The following is a 13,963-nucleotide window of genomic DNA, read 5'->3' as shown; positions in this document are numbered from 1 at the left end:
CCACCCCCCCATGTGAATCTATCTATCTATGCAAATGCTATCTATGCATATGCAAAGGTTATGGCAAACTCCTCCCTCTTTTGTCCTTTTTTCTGGTGATGTGTAAACCCACCTCCACATCATACGTAAAACTTTGAGCAAGGCCTGTCCGCCAAACAGTGCCTTGGTACTCATACAATTTTAAACAGGGTTTATCTAGTTTGAGTAGCTATGCCTTTTCTTTTCAGCTGCTCTTTGCTTAGCCCAAGGGATCCTTCATCAGATGAGCGGATTATCCCCTCCTCCTCCTTCTTTTTAACACCTTCAGTTTCTGAATTTCATATCCGGCATTAAATCCAATATCCCTTTCATGATATATATTTATGTCAGTCCTCAATTCTATTAAGACTCCCCCTTCTGCTTTTTCAATTTCCTCTATTATTCATATTTGTACTCTGTAATATCATTTCAGTGGCTAAGTCATAAGCTGCCACTTCATATTTATGAACTGAAACATGTGTGGCCTTTATTGCTGGATGTTTATGGAACACCATGAACAACTAATGCTACCGTGGGGCATAGAGAGGGTTTATCCCCCTTTGCCGCATCACTCCTTCTAATAGCAAACTCAGCTGGTGAGTGCCGACAGGATTGTAGGCATAATGGGGTCGCTTAGAGAGGAGAGGGAGGCGTCGGCATGCTCAAAAGGAATGCAGAGGTTTGCAGAAGTGCTTGAAAAATGCAGGGTGACTTCGCTCCCCAATAGCAGCACCCTCATAGTGGCCAACCACATGCCTCTGGGAAGCCTGCAAGCTGGACATAGGTACATCAGCACTCTTCACATTCATGTGAAGACAGTCAGAGCTGTTGGGCAGTGGAATGGCCTACCTCAGGAAACGGCTGACTCTCTTTCATTTGAGGTTTCTTAAAGGGGAGTTGGATGGCCATGTGTCAGGGAATCTTTAGCTGTGATTCCTGCATTGCGGAGGGTTGGCCTAGATCAGCGGTTCTCAACCTGCGGGTCCCCAGATGTTGTTGGACTACAACTCCCATCATCCCTGAGCTCTGGTCTTGCTAGCTAGGGGTGATGGGAGTTGTAGTTCAACAACATCTGGGGACCCACAGGTTGAGAAAGGCTGGCCTAGATGATCCTTGGGCGGTGCGCCCTGGGTGCCATGTCTGGGGGGTGACAAGAAGGCACCCTGAGGGGGCACGTGGCGGCGCGAGCAGCCATCGCGCTGCCACAACCGCATGTAGAGGATCCTCCGTTAATGGCTGCAGCCGCGAGCAGAGGATCCCAGCACCGGCGGCAAACCACTATGTACAGTGCATGTGCGTCATTGCACACATGTGCTGTACATAACGACGCTGCACATGTGCTGTTTGCCTGTGGCACTGCTTCAGCACCCTATGGATGGCAGTGGGATCCCTCCATTGCCGCTACAGCTGCGAACGGAGAATCCTCTGTTCACGGCTGCAGCCGCAAGCAGAGGATCCCGGCACTGTCCGTACGGTGCTGGAGCGGCACTGCCAGCAAACCACTATGTACAGCGCATGTGCGTTGGCACTATGTGCGGCACATGCGCCGTACATAGCAACACCACACATGTGCTGTACATAGCGGTTTGCCACCCCGGGTGTCACAACGCCTTCATTCGCCCCTGTCGTTGGGGTCCCTTCCAACTCTCTATTCTATGGTTCTGTGTTTCCCAGCTCCTGTTATTCAGAGATTTACTAAACAGTTGCATGCGTGCAAGGATTACTGCTTGCACAGGGAGGCATTCCCCACTCTCCTCTCCCCAACACATGCCCTGGGCCACCTCCAGATCTGCTCCAGAGAGTTGGGGGTGGAGGAACCCAGAGCAGATTCAGGGGTCACACAAGGGGAGGAGATGGGGGGTATGCACAAGGAGAAATTCTTGCACTGATGGAACCAGTGACTTAGCACTAAATTGAACTCTTCGATCCTGAAGGCAACCTAGAGCCATTATGACTAGTAGCCATCAATAGCCTCCATGGGTTTGTCTAACCCCCCTCTAAAGCCATCCAAGCCAGTGGCTATCTGGGCATCTTTTGCTGTGTGAAGAAGTCCTTAGCTATGTGCCATGAGAAGATGTTCTTCCTTTTGTGCCTCCCTCCTTTTCTGCGCAGTACGGGAGGAGAGCAGAGCATTCAGAAGCAGGCTCTGCCACCCACAATCTCTACTGACACAGTGCAACATACCCACCGACTCGCTCCGCATTATGCACAGTTTCTGCTTTCTCTGCCCCTTGGCTTCTTCCAAGGCTGTCTCCTAATTAGTGCCATTTTCACCCTTCTCAGCAGGAAGTTCCCCTGGAACTCATTTGTCTAAACGATGTGAAGTTTATGAATATCAGAAAAACCTCATATCCTACCCCCGATCTTTTCTAGATCCGGTGTTTCTTGCCCCTTGGGGACAACTGCTTACGAGGGATCCAACTCCCTTCTGCTTGGGTGACAAAGCCCTGAAGGCTCCGAGTGTAATATGGAAAGAGGAGAAAAAAAATATTGATTGTAGCAGATGCACCTGCAGAAACGCAGCTTCATTTCTGGGTTCGAATATAGTTAGGTTTCTTTTTGACACATGCTATGATCTATTTCTCATTCTGAGCCTGCAGCTCCCTGAGGGCTGTCATCTCTGTTGCTGCTTACCTCCCCACTTCTTCGGGTCCAGGGGTCAGCGCTGTCTGGGTGAGAGAAAGTGCTGCAGTCCTCAATCCACCCTCCTGGGAATAAAAGCCAGTGAATTCAACAGGACTTACTTCTGAGTTCACCTGGTTAAGATTAAAACCTCATCCTGCACCCATAAACCTGGGAGCAGGAGCGGTTCCCTTTGACTCCATTGATAACTGCCTTTTTGTGGGTGGGTGCTGACATTTTAGCAACATACAGATCCACACCTGGAGAATGAGTTTGCTATTACTATATAGGCTGTGCCACAAAGTTTACTGCAGGTAAACAGTGCCATAAGCTGAATTCATTATGCAAATGGCACGCAATCATGCAAATATTAATTATCTGAGGATGTCCACAGACTTCATTTGGCAGATGCGGGAGCGGTTTATTTGTGCTTTCGCTAGGCCTCTAATTGCAAAATAACACTGAAGTGCTGCTCAAATAAATTGCCTTTTGGAGGGTGGGAGTGGGGGTGGCAAAAGGAATACCAAGCCTCTGTCTTGTGATGACTGGGACATTATCTTTCTGGACAACAATTGCTCTCTCCACATATCAGCCCTCCAACTACCAACTACCCCATTATCTTGACATGCAGAACATGCTGGAAGGATGGACTTGAAATGCATGTGCCTGGAGATGGTGAGAGCTCACTTAAAACTGCCTGAGAAACTGCTGAGATGGGCCAAAGCTCAGTGGTAGACCCATGGCTTTGCATGCAGAAGATCCTGGGTTCAATCTCCAGCTAGGGAACCCTATCTGAAATCCTGAAGAGCTGCTGTCAGTCAGTGTAGGCAGCACTGAGCCAAAGGGAACAATGCACTGACTCAGAATAAGCTTCCTATATTCCTATACGATCTAGACAGCATCTTAAAAAAGCAGAGACATCACCTTGCCGACAAAAGTCCGTATAGTTAAAGCTATGGTTTTCCCAGTAGTGATGTATGGAAGTGAGAGCTGGACCATAAAGAAGGCTGATCACCGAAGAATTGATGCTTTTGAATTATGGTGCTGGAGGAGACTCTTGAGAGTCCCATGGACTGCAAGAAGATCAAACCTATCCATTCTGAAGGAAATCAGCCCTGAGTGCTCACTGGAAGGACAGATCCTGAAGCTGAGGCTCCAATGCTTTGGCCACCTCATGAGAAGAGAAGACTCCCTGGAAAAGACCCTGATGTTGGGAAAGATGGAGGGCACAAGGAGAAGGGGGCGACAGGCTGAGATGGTTGGACAGTGTTCTCAAAGCTACCAGCATGAGTTTGACTAAACTGTGGGAGGCAGTGGAAGACAGAAGTGCCTGGTGTGCTCTGGTCCATGGGGTCACGAAGAGTCGGACACGACTAAACGACTAAACAACAACAACAATTCCTATACGATCATAGAATTGTAGTTGCAAGGGACCCCGAGGTTTATTTAGCCCAACCCCCTGCAATGAAGGAATCACAGCTAAGAGATCCCTGGCAGATGCTCACCCAACATCTGTTTAAAAACCTCCAATGAAGAAGAGTTCAACACCTTCCGAGGGAGTCCATTCCACTGTCAAACAGCTCTTACTGTCAGAAAGTCCTTCATCATGTTGAGTCAGAATCTCCTTTCTTGTAACTTGAAGCCATTGATTTGGATTCTACCCACTGGAGCAGTAGAAAAACAAGCTTGTTGCATCATCATGTTGCAACCACACCTTAGCTAGCTTCTACCTGTACATGACAAATATATGTGACCCTCCCAGGAAAGTTTAAGTTTCTCTTGAAGTGTTGCAGCATCCTGGCTAACTTTATTTTCATCCCAAGCTAGTAATGTGTGTGTGGCCCTAAGTGTGTTTGTGGCCCCTCAATATTCCCTTCTTCATGTGCACACAAAGGCAGGACACACAGACCCACTCCTCTGCTGAGTTCTCACCCCTTTCCTACTCATCAAGTGACTGCTCTGAAGGGAGGAACAATCTTGAACCCTGGGTTATGTCATCAAGTACCAGGGATTACAACAGTTGACAGACACTTAGAGGTTCCGGATTGCATTGTGATGCGTTTTAATTGCCATAAGCTGCTTTGGAGGCCAATCTTGGTCACAATAAAGGCATGAATAACTGGCCAAACGATCACAGTGTTAATTTCAACAAGGCCAGCACCGTCAGCAGGTTAGCTGGTTTCAAATGTGTGGGGGTAGCAAAATTAGGGAGACAAAATCCTATGGAGTTCACAAGGACAAAGTGCTTGGCATCAAAGGAGGGAGTATCAAGACCAACACAACTGCAGGAAAAGTAGCGAGGAAGGTATTTGAGGCTAAGAGAAGGAGGGAGATGCTGGTGTGGCTTTTTGTTATGCAGAACGCTAACCAGATCATTTGTAAGAAATCCACATCTCAGTTAAAAACACATGCAAATTCTCAGGACGACTAGCAATGGCTCATGAATATGGCCACTTCAATCATCCGCTGTCCATGGTGCTGAATGGAAGAGAACAATTGAAGGGTGGTTTTTTGTTTGTTTGTTTTTTAAAGAAGAAGACAGGATGGAGATGTGGTTGAGGCACTGGTTCCCATGGTGTATCCATTTATTTCCATTTCTCTTTTGTCATCTTGGGTCAAACAGATTTTGCAAGTGCTGCAAAACCCTGCAAACCCAGCAAATGTAGACAACAGCAGTGGGCACTCCTTAGGAACTATGTCTGTCATATTAGCTTAAACTTTCTGAAATGAGAACCAACAGCCCAATAACGACTGTTGCCTTCAGGTCTGCGCAAATTTAATTTCTGTCAGCACAGCGTGGAATCTAACGTAAGGTTACAAAAGTGGTGCTTTTGAGAATCTCAGCAGCCAGCAGGTAAAAAGGGAAGATCAGTGCAATGACTGAAATGCCTCTGTCACATGTGCAGATCAGCTCTTGATACAGCATGCCATGAAGGGTGAGCAGGTGCCAACTAAGGATGTTTCTAAAATTTACCTCTGTCAAATTTCTTCTTGGATTTTGGAGTTTCAAGTACGCTGGTCTCCTTACTGAAATTGAATTTTGTTCGATTTTCATTTCAAAGCACACAGGCATGCAGTTTGTTGCACAGAATCAGAGAGCTGGAAAAGACCTCAAAGTCTGTCTATTTAACCCCTTGACAAGATCTGTCACTGCAGCACCCTACCTAAGTGGCCATTCAGCCTCTGTTTAGAATCCTCAAACATAAGGAGAGCTCACTACCTTCTCACATGGTCTATTCCACTACCCATCAACTCATATAATCAGGAACTTATTCCTACTTAATGTTTAGTGAAAATCCCTTTTCTTGTAATTTCAGTTCCTTCAATTAATGTGTCTGTTGGTGTGTGTGTGTGTGTGTGTGTGTGTGTGTGCTACCTTTCTGATGTATATGTGGACAAATTCTGTCAACAGTGACTAGTGATCACAACTTTTAGATGCTATCTCTAGGATCAGAGCCAGAATGCCTCTGAATAATGATTGCCGAGGATCAACAGCAAGAGAGTGCTATTGCCTTCATCTCTCCCTAATAGGCCAACATCTGGTTGGCCACTGGGAAGCAGGATTCTGCACTAGATAAGCCTTTGGTCTGATGCAGCAAGGCTCTTATGTTCAGCAGGGCTACAGTGGTGCAATTGCTTTGCATGCAGAAGGTCCCTGGGAGGATGAGGCTGACCAGGCTAGCAACTTTATTGTTGTTGTTATATTGGATTTTTTTAAACCCTCCTTTCACCCAGCATGGGCTACAAGAATAAGGAAATGCTATATGAGCACAAATGTCTGCTTGCGTCACTGTCATCTCTGCTCCTGGGACAGAAATGGTGAGACCAATCAGAGAGCACTGGGTGTCTCCAATGTGCTGCCTCTCTAAGTGAGGCACCCCCCTGCATGGTGTTATTGAGGATATGTGTGACCCCCTATCCAATTTGCTGGCTCTGAGAATTATAGAACTGTAGAGTTGGAAGGGAGCATGAAGTTGATCTTGCCCAACCCCCTGTAATGCCTGGATAGCTCAGTTGGTTAGACCGTGGTGCTGATAACACCAAGGTTGCAGGTTCGATCCCTGTATGGACCAGCTGCATATTCCTGCATTGCAGGGGGATGGACTAGATGATCCTCAGGGTCCCTTCCAACTCTACAGTTCTGTGATTCTGTGATTCTGTGATTCTGATTTGCCCAAGTGCCAGGAGCAGCACTGAGGTTTTTGGTGCAGATCTCAGCCAGTTTTGGAAAGTGTTGGGGTAGGGATGATGTAGATTCCAAAAAAAACTTCCAATGCCTTTACAGTATGTATGTATGTATGTATGTATGTATGTATGTATTATATTTAAATTCCACCTTTCTTCTGAAACATTGAACCTAGACAGGCATACACCTGGTCTCTTATCCAAACCCACACCTACTTAGCTTCAGCAAGAGGGTAGCCCATATGGCTTCAAACCATATGCTGGGGCCCCTCACCTTGCCCATATATTTTGCCTGCTTTCCTCCCATGAATCTGCATTGACATATCATGAGGTCTTTTACTGCCTCACATCGTGCTAGGGACTGCAAAGAGAGCAAGCTAAAGAGGAACACTCTACCATCAGAAGAGTGCAAATAGTCACAATTTATTCTGGAAACTGACTTTGATTTGCTTCACACAGGTCTTAATAGCCACTTATTTGCTAAAGAAACAGTGCTACTCCACTGGAGTGTTTGCTCAGTCAGGGATTTTTTTAAAAAAATCAGTGGATATTCTCCATATTCTTCACGAATTTTTAAGGCAATTATTTTTCATTCTCACCCCAGAAAAGGCAGAGTAATTAGTGAGGTGCCATCAGAGAACAAAAAGGGATTTGCAAAACTCTTTTGATCGAATGCTTCAGGTACAGGCATCTGAACTATGAATCCTGCCATCCTCTGCCAAGTTGCAGGAATACACAGAATCCAAGTCCAGCCCGTTAAGATTGAGACAAGGTCCAATTTCCTTCCCAAATGAGAAAGTAATTAAAGGTGTCAACAGAAGGGGGAAATTGTACGAAAGAGCTTTCTTTGGCAAGCCAGAATGACTGCTTTCACACATATTATCTGTCACTGGCTGTGATAAAGGAGCTTTTACAGGTTTCCGCAAGATTGTTAAAGGGGCAGAGAATCAGTGGATGGAGAAAGTGGATAAAGAAAGGTTTTTCTTCCTCTCTCATTACACTATGACTTGTGGGCATCATGTGAAGCTGAATTTTGCAGGATTCAGGACATACAAAAGAAAGTACTTCCTCACACAGAACATAACTGAACTGTGGAATCTTCTCTGCACTATCAGAAGCATCATTTCTCTGATGGCCAGTTACTGAAAGTCACAATTGGGGGAAGCACTGTTGCACTCAGGTCATATTTTCAGGCTCCCCATAGTTGACCGCCATAAAAACAGGATGCTATACTAGATGGCCACCTCATGAGAAGAGAAGACTCCCTGGAAAAGACCCTGATGTTGGGAAAGATTGAGGGCACAAGGAGAAGGGGACGACAAATCAAAGCCACACCCAACAGGGGCAGCAAGTTGCTCAGCTGGGCCACACTCAATAGCTGTTTAATAAGGAACCGTTTGGCTGCTTGGGTAGACTAATCTCTGTCGTGATAAAAGCTGCAGTCCCCTTTCTGGCCACAGGCAGAGGTGGCATTGCTGAGATAAATCAGCATCATGAATGGCCTCACTGGCAGGACAGCTTGGAGCCAGCATGACTAATAATACCCCCTTTGGAAAGGGGTGGTAGACAATTTTTTGCAAGTCATAGCGACAAGCTTGGGAGTGTGAGGACTTTCAGAAAATAGAAGCTGGGTGATTGTTTTACAACAGGGCTAAAAAGACTCCTGAAAGGTGAAGCGAGATGAGACAATGAATTGCCTGCCTCTGCGTTATAACAACTATCAGCCACACAATAGGGGGAGGGGGACAAATTTCGATTGGCACCACAATGCAGGGGGCACATGTGGTTGCAAGTGTGGGCAAACAGGAGTGTAAGGGAGGGGAGGGGGTGGACAATTTCATCAGAAAAAGGGTGCTGGGGAAATGGTTAAACCTTCTTCCCTTTCCACCATTTCCCCAAGAAGCATCCATTAAAACTAAACTACATAAACAATTTCCATATCCATAAGCAGAGTATTGCTATAGGCTGCTGCCACCCCAATCCTTGCCAAGCTGTGCACACCATTCCAGGGGTCTTGGCCCAGGGTCTGTGCTCCTTTGCAGAACTGAAGATGCAGCAGAGGCAGCTGTAGCTTTAAGAAATATGATTTACTGACATATTTACAGCTAAATATAGATGGAAGGAATCCAGCTCTTACAGCCCCCTAAGAGGGCCTTGTTCACCACAGCAGTGCAGCACTGGAGTGCAAGGCATCTCTCCCAGCCTGCCTTCAGCCAGCCTGCCCAAGATGGATCTCTCTTTGTTCTCCCTTCTCCTTCTTCCCAGCACACCTTGCTAAAGGCTCTCTTTTCCTGTCACCTCACACCCAGTCATCATGGCAACCTTCCAAATCCCCAGTCTCCGTTCACACATCAGGGCAGGGAGTAAGGACAGTTCTCTTGCATTGCCAATGGTTCTCAGTGGCCCTATATTGTTTCTCAGTGGCCCTAGCTTGGCCAGGTCATTCTGCATATTTTGTATTTCCTCTGCAGCTTGTATAGTCCCTTCATCTCCCAAATAATCAAAATCCTACCAGCTATTAATTTCTAGGATTTTTTTTTTTTGGGGGGGGGTCCCACCACCCACCACCCAACCTATAATAATATCAATATAAATGAAATCAGAGAGCACAAACAAGCAGAATAATGTAAAATCCCAGCCAACGTAAAACGCACTATTAATACAACCATTTGCTAAACCTCCATTCTACCCAACCATTACAATCATTCACTAGCTCCCCCCTTTTCTATCTGCCAACCACACACACAGCAATGTAACAACCCACATAGAAAGGATCAAAGTCAAGTGTTAAAACGATAAAAACAAAAGTTTTGAAGGGGCAGGAGATCTAGGGACCCCTTTGCAAAGGACCCTCTGGCTACCCTCTAGCATTGCTCCATCTCTGGATCCATATCTTGCAGACAAAACGGATTTGTGCCCCATCTTATTTTCTCTTCCACGAGAAAGGAGGCCACCACTCACCTTGTGTTGCAGTGAGCGCAAAAAGAGATCAGAACTGCCCCCTTCACCCTGGCTCTCACTAATTGGCTCTCACAGATGTGTCTAGCTTACTTAAAGAGCCCAAAACAACAGCAGCCATCACCACCAGAAAACCCCCAATTATTTAAGACATCAGGAGACTATGCCCATTTGACAGGTTTGCAAAACAGGTCATTAGGACAGCTTCCCCCGGTTTCTAGAGCCACGCAAATGACCATTACCTGCCCAAGACATAGTCATAAACATTTCAGCTGAGCTGCTAATGAGATGTGGAGCTGGTTTCGTTCTGTCCCTGTTTGCTATTGCTGCTCTCTGCTCCCTCTGTGCACACGCAAAACAACTTTTTTCCTTTTTTTTTGCCAAAAATTAGCAAGGCACAAATCCCACATATTCATTGCAAGGTTAAACTCTCAACTGAAAGGTGTTTTGTTGACGTTAGGGATGGGGGTAGAAATTCACGGGGCTTGCATTTTCAGGTGAACTTAACTTCTTCTACACTTCTGACACCAATCCGCAAACTGAAATGAAGTGATTCTTCGAAATGAACACACCTCTAGGTGTTGCAGTGCAGTTCTCTCGCCACCGTGCCTAGGATGTGCTCCTGGAGGGCAGGCCCTGACTGACTCCAGCTACAAAAGCTGAGGCTGCAGAAGAGACCGGAGACCATCTTGGCTGTGAGTTCTGGAGGACCAGCTTCCTGGCTTGCAGGGCTTTTCCACCTGGCCTGGGAGGGCAGGGTCCTGACTGACTCCAGCTACAAAAGATGAGGTTGCTGAACAGACTCTTGGGCTGGGGTGCTGTTGCTGCTGTTGGGGTTTTTTATATCATTATTTTAGATCTTGTGACTTATGTCTGAGCCCTGCATTGCAGGGTTTGGACTAGACAACCCTTGGGTCCTTTCCAACTCTATGATTCTATGCGGAAATTGTTCCATTTCATTGCATATTTTTAAAATGTTTTATTTATTGTTTATGACAATTTTTATGTTGTACCCATGTATTTTTAAAAAATGTTGTAAGCCGCCTGGAGCGTGGTTTGAAAGGCAGCATACAAATAAAGTTATGCATGCATGTATGTATGTATGTACACAGACCACATACTAGATCTGGGCTAGCCAATGGGATGCCCTCCAGATGGTGGTGAGTACAAGTCCCATGAGCCCCAGCCAGCATGGCCAAAGGTTGAGCATGATAGGAATTGTAGTCACCAACATCTGGAGGAAATCACATTTGCTAGCCCTGTACTGGATGATGACCTACATTTGCAAGGTCTGAGAAATAAAAGACAAATCCATCAGAAATGTAACCAAAGAACCCAACGGAGCCCCCTTGCGTTTGTGTGTTTGTGTGCCCCCCCTTCTCCTCCACTTTCCCCTTAAATATACATTAAGCAAATCCATTTTCCAAATCAGTGGCAGATTTATAAAGCCACCCAGATTAAGATACAGAGAAAGGTGTCTTTAATCAGATATTCCCAGCGTGGTAGCTGGAAATGTAGCTGTTTTACACACACACACACACACACACACACACAGTATACATCAGAGAGTGCCAGTTTGTGTGCAAACAGTTGGGCTGAGAACAAGCCAAAGGTTCAAGAGGTTGATACACACTTAGGACTGATTTAACAGGGAGGGGCAAGATCTCAACCAGGGCCATCTTACCCATAGGCTCAAGGGGTGTGGGGCATCTCAGGGGCACCAGGCTGAGAGTTCAGGGCCCAAGAGTTGAGTCCAGGGAAGTGCCTGCCCATCAGCTGGAGCACCACAGCGGGCTCTTCTGCTGTGGGAGGCTCTGCACTCCGAGTTTGGGGGCGACAAAGCCAGCAAGATGCCGAGGCAGCTGGCTGGTTCCACCCTCCTGCGTGCCCGGGACTGGGTAACCGGTGTGTGTGTGTGTGTGTTTGTGTGCCGGGCGGATCTTTGCACCCCAGCACCGCATATGCTTGACGGCCCTGATCTCAATGGCACAACACCTGATTTGCATGCAAAATGTCTCAGGCTGAGTCCCAAAGGATCACAGGGAAAGACCCTTCTCTCTCTTAGTCCTTGGAGAGCTGCCTGCTGTCAGTCACAGTAGACAACCCGGGGCTAGACGAATCAACAGTTTGACCCGGTATAAAGCAGCTCCATCTGTTCCCATGGTTACCACCACAACCAAACTGCTTCAGCTTGGCTGGCACCAAGCATAACATTCAAAAATTTTCTGTCCATTGCCTTTCAGTCAAATTTATTGTATTTGGGTCCCACCTTTGCTCGAAGAAGCTCAGGTGACCTATCATGGAGTTCTCTGAGACACCAAATTACCTGAGGTTTAAAGCAGCAGCAACAGCTGCTGTTGTTTTTATTTCCCTGCCCTACACCCTAAGGTCCCAAGATCAGTCGCAGCCATTTAAAACACAAAATTAGAAACAGTTTAAAACAACTAAATATCACAAAAATAGGATGAGTCCTAAAAATATGCATCTCAGGTGTCAAAGGCCAAAAACTGTATAATGGAGGTGCCAGGCACATCCCTGTGGCCAGGGAGTTCCATAACTGAGGGGCTGCCACAGAGGAGGCCCTCTCCTGGGCTGCTACCACCCTGACTTTCCGAGGGTGGCAGAACTACCAAGAGGGCCCCTTCTGTTGATCTCAACACCCAAGAGCCTTCCATATGTTTTGGGACTACAACTCCCATCATCCCTGACCACTGGTCCTGTTAGCTAGGGATGATGGGAGTTGCAGTCCCAAAACATCTGGAGGGCTGAGTTTGCCTATGCCTGCCCAAGAGGATCTGTAGGGATGGAGGCAGTCCTTCACATTGAAGTCAAGATGCTGCTGTACTGATGTTAAGAGCAGTAGAAGAGCCTTGATGGTGGATGAACCCTCTCATTGTTCTTATGTTTTATTGTGTGTTATGGATTTTAACTGGGAAGCTATTCTTTATTTTAATATTTAAAAGTATAATAATAATAATAATAATAATAATAATAATAATAATAGATTATTAATAATAATAAGTTGCTTTTGGACCTTTTGTAAAATAACATCAAACAAATATAAGCAGCAGCAATAATGATCTGAGCTCCCTTAAACCATTGGACAATCGGGTCTACAGAAATATAGAATCTCAGAACTGCAGAGTTGGAAGGGACCCTGAGTGTTGACTGGTCTAATCCCCTCCAATGCAGGAATCTCAACAAGATCATACATGACAAATGGCCATCTAACCTCTGCTTATAAGTTCCAATGAGGAAGACCACTCCACTGTCAGACAGCTCAGAAAGTTTTTCCTGATACTAAGTGAGAAATTCCTTTATTGTAAATATAATGGGCTTCTGCTGCCCCAATGCTGAACGCTTTTACTGGGGAACAAGTGCTATTTTTGAAGCAGGGGAGAAAAGGGAGCGGGGGAGAGAGATATTTATGACAGCTAATGGAAGAGTGATGGACAGTTGGATAGTGGAAGGGAATGATGGGCTGAGTGACAGGGAGTGAGTGGAAAAGAGTGACTGCTGGAGGTGGTGGATCAGAGAGGGAGATAACTTGTTGGGGTGAGCAACAGTGGAGAACCTTAGGCCCAGGAGCTAAATGTGGCCCCCCAGAACTCTCCCCAGGCAACACCCCAACCAAACACACTTACTGGCCCTGCTTTGTACCCCCTTGAGTGTTTTTGAATGGTTGGAATCTGTCCTTACACACATTTATTAGTTGCCTGAATGGAGGACAGAGAGAGGTGCACATGAGAATGCAGTGCCGTAGCGTGGATTGACAGTGCCCGGGGCAAGGCAAGGCAGGGATTGTGCACCCAACCTCCTTGCAAGCGTTGCACGGAAGCAACAGGCAGACTTTGCTGTGCCCCTGCGACAGCCGCTCCTCAAAGGAGGTCACCTGCCAGTCGTTGCATTCGGTCCACAAATGATACATAATTGATTACACACACACACAAATTGAATTGTGTTCTGCATTGAAACGAATGGGGAGAAATAAGGCAATAACAATAAAACTTAAGTAATTTCCATAACTAAAATTATGCAAGTTATGCAATTTTGCCACAGAGGACATTTGGTCAATACAGGGTGGAATGGAAAATGATGCCTTCTTAAATCCCTAGGGAAAGAAGCAGTTGTTTTGTGCTAGAAACGTGTGTGGATTCATTTGCAATGCCATAACATAAAG

At 46.3% G+C, this 13,963-nt stretch overlaps 1 protein-coding gene across 1 annotated transcript in view; it reads right to left on the bottom strand.

Moving 5' to 3' along the window:
* Positions 1-13,963, bottom strand: part of LOC307204695 (transmembrane protein 132D-like) — a 500,406-nt gene that overhangs the window by 34,508 nt on the left and 451,935 nt on the right. The window lies entirely within an intron of this gene.

This window comes from Podarcis cretensis, assembly GCF_951804945.1.
Source record: "Podarcis cretensis genome assembly, chromosome: 16".
Taxonomy (NCBI): Eukaryota; Metazoa; Chordata; class Lepidosauria; order Squamata; family Lacertidae; genus Podarcis; species Podarcis cretensis.
This window is presented reverse-complemented; position numbering and strand designations above follow the sequence as displayed.